Raw genomic sequence first — 20,559 nt, 5'->3', positions numbered from 1 at the left:
TTTCTCCTTGTAGTTGATTTCTGCTCTCACATCATTGTGCTTGGAAAAGATGCTTGATATGATTTCAATTTTCTTAAATTTATTGAGGCTTGCTTTGCTGCCCATTATAAGACCTATCCTGGAGAACGTTTCACATGCACTTCAAAAGATTGCATATTCCGCTGCTTTTGGATGGAATGCTTTATAAATATTAATTAGTCCATCCCATCTAATGTGTCATCAGGTCTATATTTCCTTATCAATTTTCTCTCCAGATGTTCTGTCCATTGATGTAACTGGGGTGTTAAAGTCTCCCAGTATTACTGTGTTACTGTCAATTTTTCCTCTTACATCTGTTAACATGTGCCTTATATATTGAGGCTCTCCTTTGTTGGATATGTATATATTTAAAATTGTCATACTTCTTTTATTGATCCCTTGATCATTATGTAGTGTCCCCCTTTGATTCTTGTACCTATCTTTATTTTAAAGCCTATTTTGTCTGATATGAGTATTCCTATTGTAGGTTTCTTTTGATATCCACTTGTATGGAATACTTTTTCTTTTTTTATCCCATCAGTTTGTCTGTATGTGTCCCTAGATCTGAAGTGGGTCTCTTGTAAATAGCATATATATGGGTCTTGTTTTTGTATCCATTCAGCCAGTCTATGTCTTTTGTTTGGAGCATTTAATCTGTTTACATTTAAGGTAATTATTAATAAATATATAGTCCTTATTGCCTCTTTAATTGTTTCGGATTTATTTTTGTAGGTCTTTTTCTTCCTTTTTCTTTTGTTTCCTTCTCATGTGACTTAATGACATCTTTTAGTGTGATGTTTAGATTCAATTTTTTTTGTGAATATCAATTTGTTGTTATAATTATCATAAGGCTTTGATATAGCCTTTTAAATAAAAACACAATTGTTTTAAGTTGCTTATCACTTAATTTTAAATGTACTTCAAATATCCTGCACATTTTTACTCTCCTCCTCTCACAATTACTGGTTTAAATATCATATTTGTGTGTGTATGATTTCCTACCTTTAGAAAACATGAATGGACAATTAAAAGTACTGAAATTGAATTTGTGATCTGAAACTCCCAACAAACAAAAGAACACAACCAGATGGCTTCACCAGTAAATTCTACCAATATTTAACTCCTATCCTACTGAAACTATTCCAAAAATTGCAGAGGAAGGAAAACATCTGAACTCATTCTATGAGGCCACCATCACTCTGGTACCAAAATGAAAGATATGACAAAATAAGAAAACTACAGGCTAATATCACTACTGAATGTAAATGTAAAACTCCTCAACAAACGCTAGCAAACTGATTTCAACAGCACCTTTAAAAGGATCATACCTGATGATAAAGTGAAATATATCTCATGGATGCAAGGATTTTTCAATATTTTCAAATTCTTCAAATCAATCAGTGTGATATATCATATTAACAAACTGAAGAATAAAAATCATATGATCATCTCAATAGATGCAGAAAATGCTTTTGATAAAATTTATCATCCATTTATGATAAAAATTCTCTAGAAAGTGGGTATATAGGGAGCATACTACAATATAATAAAGGTCATACATGACAAACCCACAGCTACCATCATAATCAATGCTGAAAAGCTGCAAGCGTTTACTTTAAGATCAGGAATAACACAAGGATGTCAACTTTCACCGTTTTTATTCAATCTCATTTTGGAAGTCCTAGACAGAACAATGGAGAAGGTAATGGCACCCTACTCCAGTACTCTTGCCTGGAAAATCCCATGGACAGAGGAGCCTGGTAGGCTGCAGTCCATGGGGTCGCGAAGAGTTGGACATGACTGAGCAACTTCACTTTCACTTTTCACTTTTATGCATTGGAGAAGGAAATGGCAAACCACTCCAGTGTTCTTGCCTGGAGAATCCCAGGGATGGGGTCGCACAGAGTTGGACACGATTGAAGTGACTTAGCAGCAGTAGCAGACAGAACAATCAGAAGAAAAAGAAGTAAAAGGAACCCAAATTGGAAAAGAAGTAAAATTGTCACTGTTTGTAGATAACATGATACTATACACAGAAAATCCTAAAGACACTATCAGAAAACTACTAGAGCTAATCAATGAATTATATAAAGTTGCAGGATATAAAATTAATACACAGAAGTTGGATGTATTTCTGTACAATAATAATGTAAGATCGGAAAGAGAAGTTAAGAATAAATCCCATTCACTGTCTCATCAAAAAGAATAAAATATCTAGGAATAACCCTAGCTAAGGTGGCAAAAGAACTATATCCTGAAGACTATAAGATGCTGATGAAAAAAATCAAAGATAATATAAACAGATGGAAAGATATAGCATGTTCTTTCCATCTGGGTAATTTTTAAAAGCCTCACAATTCAAGGCACAGCCAAGGAAGGAAAAGTAATAAATTGGTCAACATAAAAAATGTATTTTTATGTAAAGACATACCTCAGAGATATTGCAAGTTCAGTTCCAGACTACTTCAATAAAGCAAATATAAGAATAAAGTAAGCTGAATTCTACCAAAAATTTAGAGAAAGTGAACTAACATCTATCCTACTCAAATTCTTCCAGAAATTTGCAGAGGAAGGTAAACTTTCAAACTCATTCTATGAGGTCACCATCACCTTAATACCAAAACCTGACAAAGATGCCACAAAAAAAGAAAACTACAGGCCAATATCACTGATGAACATAGATGCAAAAATCCTTAACAAAATTTTAGCAAACAGAATCCAACAACATATTAAAAAGATCATACATCATGACCAAGTGGGCTTTATCCCAGGGATGCTAGGATTCTTCAGTATCCACAAATCAATCAATGTGATACACCACATTAACAAATTGAAAAATAAAAACCATACAATTATCTCAATAGATGCAGAGAAAGCCTTTGACAAAATTCAACATCCATTTATGATAAAAAAAAAAAAACTCTACAGAAAGCAGGACTAGAAGGAACATACCTCAATATAATAAAAGCTATATATGACAAACCCTCAGCAAACGTTATCCTCAATGGTGAAAAAATGAAAGCATTTCCCCTAAAGTCAGGAACAAGACAAGGGTGCCCACTCTCACCAGTACTATTCAATACAGTTTTGGAAATTTTGGCCACAGCAATCAGAGCAGAAAAAGAAATAAAAGGAATCCAGATTGGAAAAGAAGAAGTGAAACTCTCACTGTTTGCAGATGACATGATCCTCTACATAGAAAACCCTAAAGACTCCACCAGAAAATTGCTAGAGCTGATCAATGAATATAGTAAAGTTGCAGGATATAAAATTAATACACAGAAATCCCTTGCATTCCTATACACTAACAATGAGAAAACAGAAAGAGAACTTAAGGAAACAATTCCATTCACCATTGCAATGAAAAGAATAAAATGCTTAGGAATATATCTACCTAAAGAAACAAAAGACCTATATATAGAAAACTATAAAACACTGGTGAAAGAAATCAAAGAGGACACAAATAGATGGAGAAATATACTGTGTTCATGGATTGGAAGAATCAATATAGTGAAAATGAGTATACTACCCAAAGTAATCTATAGATTCAATGAAATCCCTATCAAGCTACCAATGGTATTTTTCACAGAACTAGAACAAATAATTTCACAATATGTATGGAAATACAAAAAACCTCGAATAGCCAAAGCAATCTTGAGAAAGGAGAACGGAACTGGAGGAATCAACCTGCCTGACTTCAGGCTCTACTACAAAGCCACAGTCCTCAAGACAGTGTGGTACTGGCACAAAGACAGAAATATATCTAGATCAGTGGAACAAAATAGAAAGCCCAGAGATAAATCTATGCACCTATGGACACCTTATCTTTGACAAATAAGGCAAGAATATACAATGGAGAAAAGACCATCTCTTTAACAAGTGGTGCTGGGAAAACTGGTCAACCACTTATAAAAGAATGAAACTAGAACACTTTCTAACACCGTACACAAAAATAAACTCAAAATGGATTAAAGATCTAAATGTAAGACCAGAAACTATAAAACTCCTAGAGGAAAACATAGGCAAAACACCCTCTGACATAAACCACAGCAGGATCCTCTATGACCCACCTCCCAGAATATTGGAAATAAAAGCAAAAATAAACAAATGGGACCTAATGAAACTTAAAAGTTTCTGCACAACAAAGGAAACTATAAGCAAGGTGAAAAGACAGCCTTCAGAATGGGAGAAAATAATAGCAAATGAAGCAATGGACAAAGAATTAATCTCAAAAACTTAACAAGCAACTCCTGCAGCTCAATTCCAGAAAAATAAAAGACCCGATCAAAAAGTGGGCCAAAGAACTAAACAGACATTTCTCCAAAGAAGACATACAGATGGCTAACAAACACATGAAAAGATGCTCAACATCACTCATTATCAGAGAAATGCAAATCAAAACCACAATGAGGTACGATTACACGCCAGTCAGATGGCTGCTATCCAAAAGTCTACAAGCAATAAATGCTGGAGAGGGTGTGGAGAAAAGGGAACCCTCTTACACTGTTGGTGGGAATGCAAACTAGTACAGCTGCTATGGAGAACAGTGTGGAGATTTCTTAAAAAACTAGAAATAGAACTGCCATATGACCCAGCAATCCTGCTGCTGGGCATACACTCTGAGGAAACCAGAATTGAAAGAGACATGTGCAACCCAATGTTCATCACAGCACTGTTTATAATAGCCAGGACATGGAAGCCACCTAGATGCCCATCAGCAGATGAATGGATAAGAAAGCTGTGGCACATCTACATGGTGGAATATTACTCAGCCGTTAAAAAGAATACATTTGAATCAGTTCTAATGAGATGGATGAAACTGGAGCCTATTATACAGAGTGAAGTAAGCCAGAAAGAAGAACACCAATACAGTATACTAACACATATATATGGGATTTAGAAAGATGGTAATGATAATCCTCTATGTGAGATAGCAAAAGAGACACAGATGTATTGAACAGTCTTTTGGACTCTGTGGGAGAGGCTGAGGGCAGGATGATATGGGAGAATGGCATTGAAACATGTAAATTATCATATGTTTAATGAATCGCCAGTCCAGGTTCGATGCATGATACAGGATGCTTGGGGCTGGTGCACTGGGATGACCCAGAGGGATGGGATGGGGAGGGAGGTGGAAAGGGGGTTCAAGATGGGCAACACATGTACACCCATGGCAGATTCAAGTCAATGTATGGCAAAACCAATACAATGCTGTAAAGTAAAATAAATTAATTAATTAATTTTAAAAGTAAACAAAAAATAAATTTAAAAAAGAATAAAATAAGTCACAGGAATTTTTTGGTTTCACAATATATATATGTTATGTTTATCGTATGCTATATTCTATTGTGTGCAATAGTATTTTGTCTTAAAAATGTACATTTCTTAATTAAAAAATACTTCATTGCTAGAAAGTTCTAACCATCATCTGACAATGTAGGGTTTCCACAAACCCTCAATTTGTAAATACAAAATATCTATGCAGCACAAGAAAGCAAAGTGCTGTAAAACAATGTATGTCTGCAAATACAAAATGACAATGTTAGGATTGGTAAAAGACAAAAATAAAACAAAAGGACAAACTTATCAAACATACAATGGAGTTATTTTTTCCCTTACAAAACAGAGATGTTAATAAAATAAAGAGGAAAAAATTGTAAATAAGAAATTCACAAAAGAAGAATCATGAAGGAACAATAAAATAGTCACTCTCACTAGTAACCAAAGAATGCAAGTAGTGTTAGTCACTCAGTCGTGTCTGATTCTTTGTGACCCAATGGCCTGTAGCCCATCAGGCTCCTCTGTATGTGGAATTCTCCAGGCAAGAGTACTGGAGTGGGTTGCCACTCCCTTCTTGAGGGGATCTTTCCAACCCAGGGATCAAATACAGGTCTTCTGTACTGCAGGCAGATTCTTTACTGTCTGAACCACCAGGGAAGTGCACCACAAAAGAAGGGACAAGAAAATAGTCACTCCCACTGTCATCAAAGAAGGCAAATTAAAGCAAAAATGAGAACTGTTTTTCTGAGCAAAGGAAAGAAGATATTTTTAAAAAGTAGTTTATTTTAATTGGATGATAATTACTTTACAATACTGTGATGGTTTTTGTCATATATCAACACTAATAAAAGTTTTATATGTATAATGTAACAGTATATAACACTTTGTATATTAGCAGGCCATGAATTTGCTGAAAGAAAACATTTTTGTACAAATGTAGAAAATGAAAAGCTTTCATCCTTTTTTCTAAATAAAAAAAATTTTTAGAATAATTTCTGAGGATGTAAGGTATGGTATAATTATAATTAATAATACTCTATTACTGGTCCCATCACTTCATGGGAAATAGATGGGGAAACAGTGGAAACAGTGTCAGACTTTATTTTTTGGGGCTCCCAAATCACTGCAGATGGTGATTGCAGCCATGAAATTAAGAGACACTTACTCCTTGGAAGGAAAGTTATGACCAACCTAGACAGCATGTTAAAAAGCAGAAACATTACTTTGCCAACAAAGGTCCGTCTAGTCAAGGCTATTGTTTTTCCAGTGGTCATGTATGGATGTGAGAGTTGGACTGTGAAGAAAGCTAAGTGCCGAAGAATTGATGCTTTTGAACTGTGGTGTTGGAGAAGACTCTTGAGAGTCCCTTGGACTGCAAGGAGATCCAACCAGTCCATTCTAAGGGAGATTAGTCCTGGGTGTTCATTGTAAGGACTGATGATGAAGCTGAAACTCCAATACTTTGGCCAACTCATGCGAAGAGTTGACTCACTGGAAAAGACCCTGATGCTGGGAGGGATTGGGGGCAGAAGGAGAAGGGGACGACAGAGGATGAGATGGCTGAATGGCATCACCGACTTGACAGACATGAGTTTGAGTAAACTCCGGGAGTTGGTGATGGACAGGGAGGCCTGGCGTGCTGCGATTCATGGGGTCGCAAAGAGTCGGACATGACTGAGTGACTGAACTGAACTGAACTGATTACCTACTTGAAAGTTGCTAAGTGAATAGATCTTAAATGCTCTCATTGCAAAAAAGAAATGATAACTGTGTGATATGATGGAGGTGTTAGCTAACATGGTGGTAGTCATTTTGCAATATATAAGTGTATGAAATCAATATGCATTTACCTTAAATTTATACACATCAATTACAACCTCAATAAAGCTAAAGAATAAATCAACTTTTTAATTAGGCACTTTCTCTCATGTATCCTTGAAAAACTATCCATAACCACTATCACTGAACTTAAAAATCTGACACAAAGGTTAGCAACTAAATAGTTAATATTTATCTGAATGAATTCATGATATATTCATTCAATGAAACACTAGTTTTCTCAGAGTTCTTTTTTCTGCATGGCCAAGTCTTCACCCACAGAACTTCCCATGAAGCTGCTGATCTTGCAGAAGTGGTGGGTGGAGCTCTTTTTGTCAGCCTACAAGGCCCCTAAGAATCAAGGCCCCATTGTGTCCATGCCAGGAAGCAGTAGCAACTCTATAGGTAAGCAGGTCTTAGCAAGCCCAGCCATAGGAGACCCATTCAGGTCAGCTATGCATAGGCTCAGTTGTTGACACATAAGTCACCCGTGACTTATTAAAAAATAATTTTTAAAGATTCTCCATTTTTACATTCTAACAAAAAATAACATTGGAAGCTAAATTCAAGCTCCTATATTATAACTGACTTGTGTCAGCCAGCTTATATTTTAAGGCTGACAGGTTTCCATTTGTTAAGGAATGAAGTTGTATTTGTTTAGGGGCCTGGTACTCTAAACAGAATTGCCCCAGAGACTGCCACTAAAACATCTAAGAAATTAATATTTAATAAGAGAATTTATTAAGCACATACAAAGTTCCAGATATTATTCTAAGTGTTCTAGGTGTTTTAATTCATTTAATGCAATGAGAACATTTTACAGTCGGGGAAAATAAGTCTCACACAAAAGGTGACTGACTTGTCCAAGGACACACAACGAAAAATGGCAAGACCAGAATTTGAAATCTGGTAACAGGGTGCTTAAGATTCTGTTCCTAACTACCAAGATATTTGACAAAGAAAAAAAGAGACTGAATATAGAAGAATGAGCTTCCCAGGTGGCTCAGAGGTAAAAACCAGTCAATGCAGGAGACATGGGCTCCATCCCTGGGTAGAGAGGATCCCTGGGTTGGAAGAATACCCTGGAGGAGGAAATGGCAACCCACTCCAGTATTCTTGCCTGGAAAATCATATGAACAGAGGGTCCTTGGGTTACAGTCCATGGGGTCACAAAGAGTTGGACAAGACTGAGTGATTGAGCATGTACACATACGTAGAAGAATAGTTGGCTATTTTTCTGATTATAAGTTGTTCTAGCAAATATAGAGTTGAAAATTTATGAGAAAGAAAAGAAAGAAAATCACTACCCCAGAACGTAAAGGAGAATAAAAGTTTTCAAAAGCAGGTAGCTCTGGCTGGAAGCTGGGTTAAACATGAAATTGTGGTGGCCAGCCATTTGGATCTTTTAATGTGTACCAAGCCAACACATCAAACCTCATTACCACAGTTATATTAAATTACATGTCATAACTTAATAAAAGGTGAAGTTAGACCATGAAGAGCAGTCATCAGCTCAAAGTGCTGATGTGTTCTCTGACAAAGGATCAACTAGACAGATCCAATTTCCAATCTCCCATATTGATGCAGATAATCAAATCATGACACTTTAGCCAAAATGCCAAATGCTTCTTTTTCTGTGCCTTTTTTTTTTTTCTAAGATATTTATGTTAGAAATGGGGCTTCCCAGGTAGAGCTAGTGGTAAACAATCTGCCTGCCAATGCAGGAGACACAAGATATAGGATATGATCCTGGGGTCAGGAAGAGTCCCTGGAGGAGGAAATAACAACCCACTCCAGTATCCTTGTCTGAAAAAATCCCATGGACAGAGGAGCCTGGTGGGCTATAGCCAATAGGGTCACAAAGAGTCAGACATGACTTAGAACACACCACACACACACACACACACACACACACACACGTTAGAAGTAAAATAGACCAACTTTATTTTTATCTTTTATCATCATATCTCCTTTCCTTGTGATAAGAAGGTCATGAGTAGAGAGACTGCTGGGAAAGTGTAGCCCAAGATTTTGAAAACTCTAATACAAGACAGAGTCGTACTTAGATTGACTCAAATGTCACACAGTAGAGATAATTAAGTGTGCTCTTGGGTTTTTAGAAAGATTCTGGTACTTTGGTAATTAGATTCTATTAATTTAGCTGCAGGAAGAACGTGGCACATGCCCAAGTTTTGTTTGTTTGACTAGACTTCTTTGGTAAGGAAAAGTAATACTTTCTTTATTCTTATTTATTCATTCAATTATTTATACCATCATAAATTTATATTTAATTATTCTTTCCTGATTCTGAAATTAACAACTTCAAGTAGCCCTGGTTACTTTTATTTGAGATGATATTTGGAAACCAAGGTCTGGAACATGGATATTTTAATTTTATTTTTTAATATGTGTCTTTTAGAAACTGAGTTAAATTCAACTGCATCTTGTTACAAAGACTGAAATATTTAATTTCTATCATCTTTCTAAAAAAAAAGTTTTTGTTTACTATGCATTTTATTTCCCTTTTTTACATCTTTCCTACCTGCTATTAACCTTATTGAATTTACTTTACTTTCTTTTTTCCTTAGGCTGACTTGGAAGGTGCAGAGTGTATTACATATTTAGTTATGACCATTAAATTTTTAATATAAATATTTATCTAAACATTTTTCTAGCAAAGTGCAATATTTTTAGCCCTGTCCTATACAAGGAATCTATCCACAGCATCTACACCCTGAATTCTCTTCATCTGCAACAACTGTTCAACATTTAAAAACCTTTTTGTCATGCCTGCATGCTTAGTTGTGTCTGACTCTTTGCTCCCCTTTGAACTGTAGCCCACCAGGCTCCTCTGTCCATGGAATTTTCCAGGCAAGAGTACTGGAGTGGGTTGCCATTTCCTTCTCCAGGGGATCTTCCAGACCCAGCATTCAAACCCATCTCCAGTGTCTCCAGCATGGCAGGCAGATTCTTCACCCACCGAGCTATTGGGGAAGGCCTCCTCTGGTAAAAAAAAAAAAACAACACTTTTTACTTGCGTGTATATATCACATATGTACAACTGGATTAATTTTCATAAAACAAATAATTAAAAACACTGTATAAAATGCATGCAGATCAAGAAACAATATTATCAGCACTCGAATCATTAATCCACTCACCCTGAAATCACAGTCTTCCACAAAGCTTTTCCTTTGGTAATCATTGCTTGACTTTTAGCAGCATAGATTTGTTAACCTTATTTTTGACTTCTTATAGCATTTACTCTTTCATTTTTAGCTTCTTTCACTTAATATCATTTTTTTGAGATTATATTTTTGCATGTAATAAATAGTTCAGTTCTTACTGGTATGTACTATTTTGTTGAGTGAATATAAAATTTATTTATATATTCTCCTGTTAATAGGTATCTGAATGGCTTCCAGTCTTTTGCTGCCTTTGGTTCACATGTATAGCTAGAAGTCTGAAACCTGCATGACGTTTCCTCCCATTTTAGGTGATCTGTGGTTTCTGTCTCAATGCTTTTAGAATTATTGGACTTTGAATTTCAAAATTTCATAAGGAATTGTTGATAGCATTCCAATAATTTTACCTAGTAAAGTAATTCTTTTTACTTTGCACAGTTTCTTTTAATTCAATTACAGGGTTTTTTTTTTTCTTTTGTATTTCTAACTTTTGAAATATTTCATTCATACTCATTATTAATATGTAGGATCTTTGGTCTTGCATCTTATATCTATTACTTACTCCTTTATTATTTCCAACTTTCTGCCTCTTCCCTCTGCATGCTTTAGAATTGCCTCCCATTCATCGTCCAGGCTATGGACTTGTCTGTCTGCACTGTTGATTCTTTTCTCTATATCTATATCTCTGTTTCTTTGATCTATACTACCATTTAAAATTTTGAAAAATTTTTAAATTTGTTTTTATAACAAAGCTGGTACTTTTAAATTTCCAGCCTCTTTATTTCATTTTTTTAATCTTTTTTCCTTAGTTCATGTTTTTCTCTTTTTTTCTACTATTCCTTTAAAGTGAAAATATTTATTATCTACTTTTTTTATATTTCCCAGAATAAGTATTTTCTAAAATGATGTTCTTTCTTGGAATGTAGTATTTATTTTCCTTTTTTATTACAGAATTTTTCAGAAGTCTTGTTTATTCCTTTGCTTGAGTTAAAGAGACAGGATATCTCTGTCATTTTTAAACATACAAACAATAAATAATATAGATGGAGTCCTGCATTTCCTCTTGTTGTACTCAATTTCCTGTCTCGCCTTTGAATCTAGTCTGAATGCCTGGCTGAACAAACTAATGTAATCTGTTTAGTCATTCAAGTTACCCAGAAGCCTTTGGTTGAGAATAGTTGGGATTATGAGCCATTATGGTTTTAAAATGTTTGATTGTAAGCTTTTCTACATATGTTTGAAACTAGTTCATCAAGTTCTAGTTCCACTGAGTTGGAAGAAGACTGTTTTATTCAGTAGACACTAATTACCAGTCATACTGGATCAAATTCAACATCAAGAAATTCCTACTACTATATCCTTTTGTTTGGTGAAAGGGAGTGTTTTTGTTTTTTTTTTTTCTTCATCACCAGCATCTTCCCTTCACATATTACCATTCACTTAATATGTGGCAGTAGGAATAGTTCCAAGTGAAGTGAGTTCCATCTCCTCAATGATCCACCTTTTAGACACTACTTCTCCAGATTACCATTGTTAATAATACACTTCTGAGTCAAAGAATTCCCAGAGAAAACATACTTTGCTTTCTTTAAGGGATCTATGATTTCAAAACACAGCACAGAGATAGGTTCCAACTACAGTAGTTCCTCCCAAATCTTTCAGTCTTTGCCCTTTCAAACAAAGGAATGTTTAGAAGAATTCTCCAGAATGATCTATTCTTACTCATCACAGTTCAAACTCCCCCATCATTCTCTCAGTTGTATGGTAACTCACTGAATCATTCTCTGTTAGGATTCAAAGTCAGTTTTTATTCTGTTAGAAATTTTAGAGCACCAGATTGACACTATTACAAAGATTAAATGCTGGTGTAAGTTTATTATATATTTCCCTCTCTGTAGTCTTTGAGTTGGTTTTGATGATTAGAAAGGAAGGAATGTTAAAACTGCTTTTACTTCTATCTTCTACTAAACACTTGTATTTTCAGTATTAGACTTTGTATATCTTTCCTTCTTCTTTTTATTTTAATGAATCCTGTATGGACCTAAGCCTTTTAGGGTGTAATAACCTGGGACAATTCACCACTTTCTTTATCTATGTGGCCTTTCATAAATTAGATTTAATACATATGGAGCTTAACTGTGGTTATGGCAACATACTTTCCAATTTGCTCACTTTTTTCTTTTCCTCTTTTGATTTTTAATGAGGCAATTATGTTCTTTTTCACATATGCAGAATTCTTCTGTTGGGAATAATATTGCGACTTACTTTGCCAATAAAATTTCTGTTGCAGCAATATGGCAGGAAGTAAAGTGGTTTTTTTTCCATAGGAATTCAGTTTTAGTTCATTTCTCTATGGTTTCCACTGCATATATTGAATACACTTCAATCTATAAATAAGAAATCTTCTGAAACCCAGTGGCAAAAGATAATGAGAGATACTTTAACAGTGCTTGCATAGGATCTCTTTGCTTTAAAGCTTCCTTTGCCAGATAGAGTGGTGTGGGGCTGGGAGAAATGCACATGTAAATTATTAAAAATAGCATTCTTGATATACAAACCTCTTGTTTCCAGTCCTTTTACTTTCTTTTAAGTCTAATATGAAATGAAAGTTCTCGATGCTCAACATTTTAAAACAGAGAAAACAACGTAGAAGCAGTGGGACTGCCCTATGGTGTGTCCTTCTGCAAGGGCATCATCCGTTTGAATTATTACATCTCTTACAAGAGTTTGTGAATATGGTCTGATGAAAAAGGTGATATGGATCTAGCTCCACGCTTGCCTTTAACTAATGGTGTGACCTTGAGGGAGTCACTTTACTTCTCCAGGCATCTGCTTTTCAATCTGTAAAATAAGGGGGTAACATTAGAGGTCCCCAAGCCTCCTTCCTGTCCTCAGATTCTGAAACACAAAGAGCCTCAGGTGTGCAATTACAAATGAGGGGTCTGCTGAAGCTCCCGAGCATGAACAAAAGTAGTCAAGCAGGCAGAAAGATAGGAATAGTTTCAGGAGCCCCTAGGATATGCTTAGATATTATCCAACTAAATATTGTAGGGAAACACTTTGATCACTATGCAAATCACTAGAATCTCATTTAGTCAAATACTAGAATTGGTCTGACAATTTAAAATAAATTGTGTCACCAATACTGTTGCCTTAGACATATAGCAGACATCTCTCATCATGTCTGAGCACCAGACATGAAGAGCCTGTTCCTGCCACTCCCTCTTGGTAGAGCATTCCAGAAACCACCCCCAGTCAATGAGGGTCAACACATAAGATGTCACTGCTCTGCCATCCTAAACCCTAACGTGTTACTCAATATCCACAGTAAGTTCCATTTTCAGAAACCTGACGGAACTTGCAACGTTCTGCACTGCTTGCCAATTATTTACTGAGAAATGCCCTGTCATCTTCCTTGAAGAATCTTCACAACAGAACACATTTTGAGAAAACTTTGGGAGGCAATTTCTATGAAATATTCTTGGCTTAGTTTTAGTTATGACTGATCCACTGTAAGAACATGATATTAATTCCTTTTTATGTGGATAAAGCTTGAAAAAAGTAGACAAAGAGCTTGAGAATCTTGCCCTCTGGTAAAAGGGCTGCTGGAAACTTTCCACAGCAGTTTCCTGACCTGGAGCATCTCATTACAGAGAGGACATATAGAATGACCTAATTTCAGGACTCAGTAGCATGCTCTCAGTAAAGGTACATTACTAGATCCTTGGAGAAAGAATGCATTTTCAATTGTCATTTTCCATTTATATAACAAATATTCCTTGTCAAAAACTAAAGGAGAGAGGGAGGGAGGAAGGAGAGGGGAAGACAGAGAAATCTAAACAGAAAGTTAAAATTGCCTGTTATCCCACTCTCTTTGAAACACTTCCATTAAAACTATTTTTATGTAGATTTTTAATACACATTGATAATCAGAATATATAACTCTATTTCACATGTGCTAAAAAGGCCTATTGTTTTACCTTTTCCCTGCCCTCAAGCACATTCCATCTGCTGGCTAAAGTTCTTTGAAGGTTGAGAAGACTCTTTCTTACCTAATTGAATCCCTCAAACCATAATACTAAGACAGGGCACTGAATACAACAGGGCGTTTAACACTCAGGTTTGTGCACTTCGGATTTTCCATTAGAAAAAAAGATATATTTTTATTGGGAATGAGACCAGAAACTCGAATAAGAACTAAGGAATCATCCAGATTCATCAGTCTCCAGTTTCCTTTTTTAAACATTACCACTTGAGTCTCTTTTCTCCTTAACCCATCTCTTTAAACAGGATAAGCACTATTTCAGTATTTCTCTGAAACAGAATTATGTCATCGCCTGGAGCCAAGTGACAATGAACTGGTGTTTAAATCAGCTTTGTTATAACAGTAAGCATGGAAGTAGAAGAGAAAGAAGAAATGGACTGCATTTCATTACGTTTTCTAGTGCTGTTTAGCCCATTGGCCCACCTGCAGGGAGGATGGGACTTTAGGAAGGATGCTTGTTTCTGTTAAGCAACTGTTCTAACTCATCAGTGGAGGAACACTTGGAAAGGTTCTCCTTCCCTTAGGAATGTTGGCCACTCCTGTCTCCTTCCTTCCACAGAGTACAAAGTGTGAACTGCCTATCAGCTAAGCTTTTAAGGATCCATGTGATTTCTGAGGAGTGGCAATGTTCCCTTTATGCCAAGGATCAGAAATCATGTGACTCGTATTCAAAGAGAACCCAGAGGGGACTCCTCTTTTAGGAAAATATAAGCATCAGTTAAAGAAGGAGGAAGAAGGTGAGTAAACGTCCAAAGACAGATGAACATGTAAAGCCAGGACACATGTCCCATGCAGTCAGCAGACAGCAGCAAGAGGCTTGCTCCCCTCCTAAGGACGGAATGACAAGGACAATGGGAGGACAGTTCCGGCAATGTTTCCATGAGAGCATGTGAAAGCCCAAAACACCAGGCCCAAATGAAAGAACTGCCAAACCCTTGAGAAAACCATAATTAGAGGGACTCCTAAAACTTTCAGCAGGGCAAAAAAAAAAAAAAGGAGGGGGAATTAAACCCACCAATTTTATTAAAAAAGTTGTTCATCTTATGGACAATGGTTCATAATTGTCTCCTATTATCTGGGAATCAAGGATGGATCCTGGTAGCGACCCAGTTAAAACTGAGAAGAAGGAAGATTAAATTGTTGTATCTGGTTTATCTTTTTTCTTAAGTGAGCAATGAAACAACTGCAAGGCATATACTGCATACTTCATTTCTTGAATCAACAAGGGAGCCACGCCAAATGTCAGATTAAATATTCCACAGCTGAAGTGTTTGCATAACTTTTTGGTGGCTACCATTTAAAGAAAGAAAAACAGTGATGGGCCTTTAAAAAAAAATATTCCCTTAACTTGACATGCTCACGGTGTCCTGCCAGCAACTGCTCTCAACTTGGAAGGCGAGGCCATGCATATCTTGTCCCTGGAGCGACAGTGCCAGCTGGCAAGCGAGTCCCTGCTCCATTCACCCCAGGAGCATGAAGCCCCACTGTGCGCCCTGAAGGCCACAGCTGCACTGCTGTATCGTTTAACCATCTCTGCTTTGGCTAAGAAGCAAGCCATCTCAAGAAGGAATTTCCTGGTTCCTGAAGTGTCTGTCATGTTTCAACAATGAGTTTGCAATGGCTGCATGTATTTTCATTTTGGGTTGGCTCTGTGGGTTTGCCCAGGAAACTGGAGACAGGTCTCATTTTGAAACAAAATAATAAGTCTGAACAAATCAGTTCTATTGTCGTTGGCTCCAGTGCGGCTCGGATTAATTTTAGCTCTATGTTTCTAAAGGGTTGCTCAAGAAATGATGCTCTTCAATCTCAGATTGTTTGAGGGAAGAGAAGGAATTGACATTTTTAAGCGCCTACTAAGTGTTAGGTGCTTTGGATGTATGACCTCAATGACTCTTCCTAACCATCTCAGGAAGGAGTGGTTTCTCTGTTCATTTTACCAGTGGGGAAATGGAGACACTGGGAAGGTTATTCACTTGCCCAAGGTCACGCAGTTAAGAGTGCAGGCTGTGAAGTCCAATGGCTTTGTTCCATCCCAGACCGGCTACTTACTCTCTGTGACCTAGAGCAAGTCACTTCACCTCTCTGCTCCAACTTTATCCTCTGGAAAACAATAGTAGCTATTTTCCATCGAGGACTAAATAATGTGTGTAAAGTGATCAATATCTGAGCTGGTCAATACAATCAGCCCTTGTTACATAAAAGTGCAGGGATTTCAGACTAGCGAAGCTCCCTTTCACTTTGGTGCTAATGCCACCGCCTCACCAGCTTGCTGACCAATGCCAAACTTATCCATGGGGAAGTCTAAGTCAACACTGGTATTCAAGTTTCAAAGCTGAAGGCAGATTTAATATCCTTGCTTTAAACTTATTTTCGCTATTGAAGCAAATAAGACCTGCAGCTCTGGCTCCAGCTCCTATGAAGGAAGCTCTTTCTGAAAAGGAGCTAGAGAGGAGAAACAATGGATGGTATAGTGGAGGGCTCTGTTATCTCATCATCCAGGTCAGGGCCTTGGATTCAGAAGTAAAACCTGAAAAATTACTGTGTGATGTGTTTTCTCATGACAGCTGATGTCTATTTTATACACTGAAGCCTAAAGCAGAGCTGAACTGGTAGTCCTAGCTGATATCAACCATCACAGTGCCTGTCAGCCTGGTGCTCAAGCCCCATCTGGGTGCTTCCTGGGTGCCAGGCTCTGTGCTGGGCCCTGAAATGGAAATATGGGTAAGACATAGTCCCTGACCTTGCGGAGCTCAAAAAAGTGATCCAATGATCCCAAACAACAAAGGGATCTGGCTCTCCAATGAGGCTGTTTAAATTTTAGATCTTCTGAAATCCATTTGAAGGGAAATGTGTACTTCATTAATTGTCTTGTAACCAGGAATTTCTGGTGCTTTGTGAAGGGGCTTAAGTAACTTTCTCTAATAATCCTCAGTGAGAAAGCAAAAATCCACAAATAGGAGGGAGGCCCATAATGCTACCAACCCAGTTAATCTCTTGGAAGTTTTTCCAGTCTTGCAAGGATTTCTTGGGCTTCAGCTGCCCCAATAACTACCTGCAGGGACTGGAAATCAGAATACCTGAATGTAAGTTCCGGTCTTCCCTATTTACAAGCTGTATGATTTTAGCCAAAATCACTCAACTTATCTGAGTCATATTTTTTTAATCTGTAAACTGGAGAAGATAAATAATATTCAGGCTACAGATTTATTATCAAAGAGCAAATAGATTAATGTCTTTGAAAGCACTTTTTATGCAGTAAAGACTTGTAAATACTCATTCTTGTTACTCCCACTCATACTTTCTCTTCTATTCATTTTAGAAACATTCTGTATTGTATGACTTTTAGATTGCAAGTTTTTTTGCTTTATAATTCAATGTCTGTGAATATTTCAATAAAGAGAGGATTGAAAAGAAAGCATCAGTGAGCGATTTTTCAACACCACTTCCATGAGGGACAATGGGTAAAATTAAGACATCTCTCACTATTTTATTTGTAAATAACTATTTTTGAATTCTTTATGTCATGTATTGTGCTAAATACTGTGTGTATGTGTGTGTAAAGTCCCACAACAATATCATTCTCACAATAGGCTCATTAGAATATGATTATTTCCATTTTACAAATAAAGAAACTAAAGCCTAAGCAATATCCTCAAGGTCAGAAATCTAGTAACCAGTTGAACTTGGTATGTGAACTTATATCTGCCTAACTCCAAAGTACAGGTTTTTAACAACAATCTATCCTGTATTTGAAGATGGTGATGATAATAATATGAAATGGGAAGGGGATGATTAATAACAATGTTTATTTTTTTACATTTATAGGAAACTGAAATATGATCACTTATGAATCTTTGAAGGTTGGATAATAATTATGTATGTACCTATGGATAGAAATTTTTGAGTTATGATCTAAGGAAAAGATGAATGAAAATTATAATATATTATGTAAATATGTGGTGCTTTTATACAAACCTCTTCTTTAGCTGGACCTCTGTTTTCCCTGAACTGATCTCGAGGGTCTTATATCATTATGAACTCTTAGCTAGAAATAATCTCATCAACTCTGAATTCCCAGATCCTGTTAGGAAAATGTTCTTTTATGACTAACACTCCTGCCTCTATACCTTTACACTTGCTTCTCCCACTGTCTGGAACATTATCCGTCAAGAAACCTGTTCAGCTCACCCGCTCACTCCATGGAAGTGTCTGTTCAAATGTCCCTTATCAAACTGAGCCTCCAGTCACGTGACTTGACTAGGTCTTCTCTCATCACTTTGTACAAAATAGCCAAATCACCCTCACAACTATTTATCCATTGCCTTATTTTCCATGTCTTCAAAGTACGTCTTACCACTGAATATATTATTAAATATGTATACATTTGTTTACTGACTGCTCCCATGACTCAGACAGAAACTCTGTAAGAACAGGAAATTTTTTTTGTTTATTGCTTCCCCAAATCTAGACTTGTACTTGGCACAGAGTAGATGCTGAATACATTTGCTAAATGCATGAAGAATGATGAACATGGCCCTTTCTCTTTTGTATCATAATTAGTTATACACAAGTCTTACCTCACCTAGGAAACTGAAATTTTTGAGGTTGAGGTCTGTGCCTGGTTCATTTTTACATCTCTCTGATTCCTAACACAATATATATAATTTGTTTAGGGATTGAAAATTTGCAGAGACTTTATATATATTTCATTTGTGATCTAAGGACTCCATAAAATGGTTTGGTATTTTTATCCCCATCTGCCTTCCTTGGCCTGCTATGACAAAATACCACAGACTGGGTGACTTAAACTGTGTACATTTATATCTCAGAGTTCTGGAGGCTGGAAAGTCCAAGAATAAGGTATCAGCTGACTTGGTTTCTGCTTAGATCCCTTTTCCTGGTTTGCAGACAGTCACCTTGTCTTACATGATGGAGAGAGAGAGAAAGAAGAGCCAGCTCTCGTCTCTTCTTTTGATCCCACTAATCCCATTCAGGGGGGCCCATCCTCACTACCTTGTCTAAACTTATCTACCCAAATCCCCACCTCCAAACACCTCACATGGGGGTTAGAGCTTCAACATACAAATTTTGGGGGGATATCAACATTTGGTCTAGCACATCATCTTACAGGTGAGAACCTGTAAGTCTGAGAAATACATTATTTTTCCAAAGTCAGAGATAATGCATAGATCAGATCTCAAGCCCAGTTCTTTTCTCCACAAGTCTGAGACTCTCTCTTTGATGGATCCCTGCCTCACCCTGTGTTAGACTGATTAACAACCTCTGAAAAGGAAGCAATAAGTGGATACTGAAGCAGTGCTCCCTTAGAGGTTTAGAGGAGGTATTTATGTGCTCAGTTGCATCCAGCTGTCTGCAGCCCCCATGGACTGTAGCCCACCGGGCTCCTCCATCCATGGAATTTTCCAGGCAAGAATACTGGAGTGGGTTGCCATTTCCTCCTCCAGAGTTTCTCCACCAGAGGATCAAATCCAGGTCTTCTACATCCCCAGCATCACAGCAGATAATCTACCTGATACTTCACCGCTACTGTCATTCGGGAGAAACTGTCAAACTCCTCCATGCAGTCAATGTCAAGGAAGATTCTTGCTTTCAGGCTTTCTTGAATATTATTTTTTAATCAAACCTTGTTTTAACATTTTATTTTGTGATCCTCACACTGTCACACCCTCTTCCTTCAGGTTTGAGAAATAGAGGCGCTGTGAGGGAGAAAATTTGAACAGGCCACATAGCAACTAAGCTGAGAGAGACAGGATTTGAACTCAAGCCAAGCTGTCTCTTTTTATACCTGCAAGAGAGCTCAGTTCTTAATATGGTCATTGAAAAAAAACGCTGTGTGTCCTATTTGGCCTGCTTGTTCCAGTGGGCATGGTTTAGAATAGAGCTCTCCTCTCCAGTAGAAGTTGAAAAGATATAAGTCTCTGAAAACATAAAGCTTTGCTTATTAATTCTTTCCTAAGTATATATGTGTATGTGTGTGTGTGTGTATACACAAACATATATATTTGGGGGACATACTTAAAGGATATGAATTTTCTCCCTGGATTCAATGAGTTCTTTAATCCCCAAATATTTGTGTAATCTGTCACTAAGCCCCAGAATTCCTGGAACCCTTATATAAAGTCAACCCAGATTCCAAACTTAATGAGATTTATCCACCACTAATCTCCATATCTATTTTTAACAGAAATATCT

The sequence above is a fragment of the Odocoileus virginianus genome, chromosome 14 (genome assembly GCF_023699985.2).
Source record: "Odocoileus virginianus isolate 20LAN1187 ecotype Illinois chromosome 14, Ovbor_1.2, whole genome shotgun sequence".
Lineage (NCBI taxonomy): Eukaryota > Metazoa > Chordata > Mammalia > Artiodactyla > Cervidae > Odocoileus > Odocoileus virginianus.
Note: the sequence above shows the minus strand (reverse complement) of the source record.